The following is a 6,837-nucleotide window of genomic DNA, read 5'->3' as shown; positions in this document are numbered from 1 at the left end:
TAATTGTCCACCATTGTACATATCATTATGAGAGTTTACCTGCGAGGGGATTCTTTACTGTTATCCTGAGTTCAGCCAAGATTAGGGAGGAAATTCTGCTCATTATGGGAATTATTAGCAGTTTTATAATCCACACCGAACAATGAAATCGTCTGTTCAGATCGACTTCTTAATGTATGAAATCTGCATTGATGAGCCCCCAGAATACTTTGCTGTTTAATGTACTTCCTCTGCGTGAGAGCAGCAGTTCCTCCACGTTCAAATATCAAAGCACCTTCCGATCTCATTTCAGAGGTGAAGGAGGAGTCGCAGCTGCTGATTTTCATGCTGCACTGCAACTGCGACTGTTCCTCCTCTGCCTCGTCGTCTTATATAAGTATTCGACTGCACTCATTCACAGCCGTGACGACGTGAGAGACGACCGCTGCGTTCAGACTTCTGGGGCTGTTTCTGAATCTTACGACATTTTCCTGGGACACCAGTGTTGGTTTGTTGGTTGGTCTGCTTTTGGTTTTGGTCTTTACTACAGATTTTCTGGTCTCAATCGATAATTTCAAGTCTTCTTCAACACAGCGTGATGTTCAATATAATCACACAACAAAACCAAGATGGTGACAACGTCGAAGCTTCAGTGTGGTCGTCGACATATCGGAGGGTTTCCAATCGATCCTGACAACAATCAGATGGACTTCCATGAGATTTATGCAAACATACATGTGACCTCCAGATAAAGTCGCCTGTACAACTGATGACCATCCTGTCAGTCTCAGCTGTACTTTAGTTTACTGCTAATAAGCTAATGTTAGCATGCTAAGGTGAAAATGGTGAAAATGATAAACATCAAGCTGCTCTACTACAGCATGTTAGCATCGTCCCTGTGAGCATGCTAGCGTGCTAATTGTAGCACCAATGTGTTAGTAAAACCTCACAGGGCTGCAGCACGCCAACCTTCAGCCTTCAGGAACAGAAAGGATTTAGAAACTGAAGTCTTCAAATATTTGACTCTCTGAGACTTTGTTTTCTGCATTCTGGTTACTTCTCAAAACTGCCACAACATTTTTCTGTTGAATAATTAATTTGACTTTCACTCAGGAAAGAATGCTAAAAACGAATCAGAGTACCAAACTAATATTCATCCACTTTAATTATTTTTTTCATTGTTTGGGAACGCTGCAGATTTTACTCAGTCCTCCTTTTCCAGGAGTCTGTCTTTATTTCAACATGTCTCTGTCCATCTCTCACAGGACGAGTACAGCCGACTACACGCTGTCCAAAGCCAGAAACAGGTTGTGATGACTAAAAGGAAAAAGGTGTGAAGATACAGGAGGTTTGTGACCCTGGAGGAGAAACCAGAGGAGGGCAATGAAACACGGGAGAGTCCCAGGAACATGTGGAGGGTTGCAAAGTACGTCCCCAATCCACATGAGACACAGCAGGTTCTGAGTGCTGCATCATGTTTTCAGACTGAGGAAATCTTTATGTTTGAATCGCTGATGGACAATATTTAGGAAGGAAAATCAGGAGCTGCTCACAGCTGTAAAACATTTAGATAAATGGCGGAGGATGATGAAACAGTTCCAGGAACGCCTCAGAAGACAGAAAATAACAACTGAATAGTTGGAAAGACATTTTGCTTTCCCTTTGTTAGCTTTAATTGACAGCAGCGTTCTCAGCCTTCTGTTTTATTTCCTTTGCACAAAGCACACATCGCATTTCTTGTTACCCGCCGACAGTTTAGGTTGATGCTTTCTTTTATATTACTTACAAAACCAGCAAATGGCACAGATTAGAATATGTACAGTATAGGATAATGAGTCTGCACTCTAGTATGCAGTTGGGATACAACTTTTGTTTTCTGTTTTTTTTAGATTACAAACTGCTCTTATTTCTTATTTCTGTGTACTTTAAAACAGTGGCTCCTCCCTGAACATCATGGCCTTTCTATTTACTCAGATTGTTTATTTGAATGATTTTTAGAAGCCTGAAGATACAAAAGTCTCCAGGATATCCAGGAAAGAAATTCCTGTTTGGACCCCTCTGGAAGTCCTGGACCCGGCTTGGAAATCACTGGTTTCTTGCTGGGACCACAAGCTGTAGACTCACTGTATTCTGAGGTGCACACGTCTTGCTATCCTGAGAACTTTTACTGTATGTGGGTGTCTGAAGGAACATTCGGTGCCCAAACTACGCAATGCACAAAAATCCGCCCACATGCATTTTAAAGAATAGACCGAACAGCATCTCAAAGTGTTGTTGCCGGGGTTTAATAACCATGACAACCCCATCGGTCATGTCGTTACTTCTTGGCAAAGAAGTCACTGGGGGAGTTTTATCGAAGAGAGCGGCCATCGTGTAGGTGGAGGAGGACGAGGAGGAAGAAGAAGAAGAGGAGGAGGAGGAGGAGGAGGAGGAGGAGGAGGAGGCGGCATCACCTTCCTCAGGAAGCGAAACACACAAAAGACAAAGAATGAAAATGGCAGGAAAATCCAGGCGATTCTGCTCCGAGGCATTAAGCTGTGAGAGACGTATGAACGGCTGGTTTGTTAGGCTCACTTTATAATTAGACTTTGGGCTGCCACCATCATTTCTCATCTCCGTGGAAAGGAGAGCACCAGTCCTCATCACAGCAACCTGCCTGGAAGGTGCTCATTAATGAAGTGACGGACACACACACACACACACACACACACACACACACACACACACACACACACACACAGAGCCCTTTCTACTTTATTTACTCCAACAGCTCAAATAATTGTTTTTCATCCCGTGTTAAAATGAGGACAGGTTCTGAACAGCTGTGAGATAACGGCTGCCACAGGAGTGAGCATGACAACACACACACACAGCACACACACACACACACCTACACACACACACACACACACACACACACACACACACACACACTGTACGTAGAGGAAAGCTCGACATCTTAATTATCACGTTGAAGTCAGTTTTTTGGATGCTGTCATACGTTTCATTTGCCTCTCCTCAGTCAGTGTAACAAACATGAATCGTGTTTTATTGTCTTAATGTTTATTTTCAGGTACAGAAACACAGAATGGTTTCCTCCTTGAAGAGAGCTCCGTACAGGCTGGTTCTGGTTCTGGTTCATACAATACCGTCTTCCTTCCTGGTTTTAGAGTTCAGGTGAGCCTTTCATTTGTCAGGTTTTGGTTTAAATAGCTAATTGTGAGTTGGTTTCTGTTGAGTCTGATGTTTTGCTGGAGTCCACCCTGAGGACAAAATGTCCCAAAAAACTATTTATTACCTAAACAATGGCCTGAAATCTCTTGTTGCTGCTGCTGTTCAGAGCACAGAAAATGAAAGAATCAAGGCAAACACTAAAGATAAACGCTGCTTTTCTTTGTTGTATATCAATAAAACAGTTTGGGACTTTTTTGTCGAGCTTATCAAGACAACATTTTGTTGACATTTCATAGATCAATATGTCAAAAAGTATTTGCTTCTCTTCGGGGACACAACCTCAAGCTATTAAGCAAATTTAAAAACAATAAAATTAAGAATCAAAGATGAAATCGATGGATAGATATTCTCACTGATCAAAGTTACCACTCTTGTTTGTTTTGGTTAGTAAAATCTCTCTAAATATTGATCACATTCAGTTATTACTGCTCACAGGATGAAGCTGAAGGAGGCTGACTGTGCTGCGTGTTGCCTGGGTTTGACTCTCAGACTGTCCGGGCTGTGAGGACACATCGAGGGAGCATTCGGAGGTCGTCTGGGCCACGCTGAAGGATCAACAACCAGAAGAGCTGCGACGACTGGCAGAATGGACGACGTGCTGTCTGGTTCACCCGATCTCGCCACTGAACTCGTTAACTCAACATCTCCAGACTCCCTCAACAAATGTGCAATTTTTAGAGTTGCTGCATTCAGAGAAACTTATTAATTTCAGCATTTAGACCAAATTTGTGTGAGAAGACAAGAAATAATTAAAAGTGAACATGTCAAATTTGAAAATGGTTGTTATATATGAGGCGAAACCAGCAGTTTGTTCACTTTCTGAGGCCGTCTGGTGTGATGATACTGTGTTTGTGTCATATTAATAATGTGATTATTCAGATGTGACGAGACGGTTCTCAGATCTTCATACAATATAATAAGAGTATTACAGCCAGCAGCCTCTCAGTGCACAGTGCCATTGTTTTATAAGATCAATCCATTCAGCCACGGTGGGGATATTTTACCATTCTATTGATGAATATATATATATATAAAAAAAAATCTTCATATTCCAAGATTAATGTAAAACACTATCACAGTCAGATGTAGAGCATATTAGAAACATTCATAATGTGGATGGACCTGAACATTTCCTCATACCTGTCAGTATAACTGCTAATAGAATATTGTACCTTGACGTTTTCGGTATTGCATGACTGTTTTTACGACCGCCGTGGCTCATGTTAGGAGTATAAGTATCATGTAATACTGCTCAGATCGCTTTTAAGCATCTCATATTCTACCTTTGCTCCTTTCCATCACACAGGTTGGTACGTGAGGGCGAAAGAAGCAATGCATCACCTGACATATGGAACATCCTTCGTAGCTTTGTCAGTTATCTTTAAAAAAGTACTTCTACTCAAGAATTGTTCATTGTTGTACAACTTTCAGGGACTTCTGCTTGAAAATGTTAAATACTTCCAGAGGAAAGCCGTGTCATGTTGGCTGATTTTTTTGACTTTTAGTTGCTTTCACGTCCAGATCTGAGATACAGAATATATAAATAATAAACAAACATCAGTATCAACAGTACTGAAGACCCACTTCAATGTCATACATTAAATAAAGATAAGAATAAAGATCCATCAAATGATTTGTGTGTTTACTTCACACGCCCAGATGATCAGAAGCTATCACACCAGCTTCTAGCGCTTCACTAATGAGCCTCTCAAATAGACACGTTTTGTTTTATTAAAAACCAAGCACATTAAAAATGGTATTGATTTTTTATGTTGAACCCATATCATCACTTTACTGTCCCATCAGATCAGCTCTGGTATCCAATTACTGAGCAGATTTCAGCCCATAGGCCAGCTGATGCCTTTGAAGCAGGTCATAAAACATACATGGTCCAAACTCGCTCACCGTCAGACTCCACACCCGCAGTTTACAGCGCCAGCTTTCTGTTAAAGGTTCTCCAACCTCGAGCTGCGATCATCGCCACACGAGACGTACTGCAACTGCTTTCACAAGTCGTACTTCATATGTATAAAAGTGGAGTGTATCCCTGCTGCCTTCAGCCTTCTTGTTCTTCTCTCCACTGTGGTTTATTTTACCAATCTTCATTTCTCTAGAGATGGTGGACCTCGATTGATCTGTGTCGTGTGGTACGAGGGAACAAGGCTTAGAAGAGCACTTGTTGCCAGAGAGAGACATGGGTCTGATCGGGGCTAACAGGGAGGTAATGGGACATGTGTCTGATGTGGTCACATGGGTTGGAGAATTACTTGTGGTAATTGGGGAACAGGGAAGGCAGCAGACAGATTTTATTACCTGAAGGACTCACACACATACGAGACGCACACAGAGAAACACACAGATAAGACCAGAAGAAGTCGCTCGGGGAGTTTTGTCAACGTGCTTGTGTGGAAGCTGATAAGCCTAGCCTGATCGATTCAGGTTGAAACCATGAAAAATGCTGACTCACTTACAGAAAATGCACTAAATCTTTAAATCAGGGCATTTGAAAGACGTGGGCATTTACGGACCTCAGTGCAAGCACGATGGTTCTGACCTACAGATGACCCTTGAGCTTAATACTGTGATTAAACCACTTTTACCAACAAATGAAAAGATATATTAATCAAAATGTATTCATTCAACTCCGTCTCTGATTTTAATGAATATCCCTTTTATGTATCAGACTGCAGGAGAGCAAACTGGTGAGAGCTACTAAAACGTATAATTTGGGATGTTGTATAATAATCAACACACCTTGAAAATGACTCTACTTTGCAGAGAGGCCTGAATAGTTTATTAATTGCAACTATACTGTTATTGAGTATTAATTTTCCTGTGTAGTTTTCTTTAACCTTAACTTTATCTCTTTATCAAAATAAACATCAGCATGAAAAACACCTTCAAAAACAAGGATTTAGCCATAATAAACAGTTTTAATGTCTAAACCTTGTGGCTCATATATCTTTCCTTTGTTTTGAATCACCTCATATTCAAGAAGTACACAGAAACCTTCAGGATATGAGGGTGGTTGTAGTGTTTCAGTTGGTACCGGTGATGGCGCCTGGAGCTCAGACCTGGGGGGACTGTGTCGAGGAGGCGCCCCCTACTGGACATTAGGGTCGATGCACTTTCCTTTGTGAGAGCAATCAAGGCCACTCTGATGTCAGAACCATGTGACGTCCCACCTCAAACATAACATGATAAAATAAAACATTTTCTTATTTATGACCGATCAGAATATTACGTCACTGACCTTCACATGCAGCTCCCGGGTGTCGTGACTGAATCAGAATCAGAATCAGAATCAGAACTCCTTTGTTGGCCCTGCAAACGGGGACATTTGGGTCACAGCAGCCTAAGGACTTTTCAATTTAACAATAAACAATAATAATAGCACAAATTAAACAATATAATAAAAAGGTAAGAAATAGATTCTTATATATGTACAAGCGCCCCACCCTTTCTTCTTTCACCCCAATAAATCATTCATATTTAATTTAATTAATTTTATGGTAAAATTGCACAACAGAAATCAATAACACTTAAGCTGATGTATCCAGATTACCTGAATTCACCCGATTACAATATTAAAGTCATGTAACTTGATACATTCTGTTAGCATTG

At 41.0% G+C, this 6,837-nt stretch overlaps 1 long non-coding RNA gene across 1 annotated transcript; it reads left to right on the top strand.

Annotated features, from left to right (window-relative positions):
* The first annotated feature begins 316 nt into the window (after positions 1 to 316).
* Positions 317 to 4,094, top strand: LOC115594525 (uncharacterized). Its single transcript, XR_003986507.1, has 4 exons — positions 317 to 495; positions 1,245 to 1,405; positions 3,053 to 3,156; positions 3,649 to 4,094. It is a non-coding gene; the product is annotated as an uncharacterized LOC115594525 (long non-coding RNA).
* The last annotated feature ends 2,743 nt before the right edge of the window (positions 4,095 to 6,837 follow it).

Source organism: Sparus aurata, chromosome 13 (genome assembly GCF_900880675.1).
Source record: "Sparus aurata chromosome 13, fSpaAur1.1, whole genome shotgun sequence".
Taxonomy (NCBI): domain Eukaryota; kingdom Metazoa; phylum Chordata; class Actinopteri; order Spariformes; family Sparidae; genus Sparus; species Sparus aurata.
This window is presented reverse-complemented; position numbering and strand designations above follow the sequence as displayed.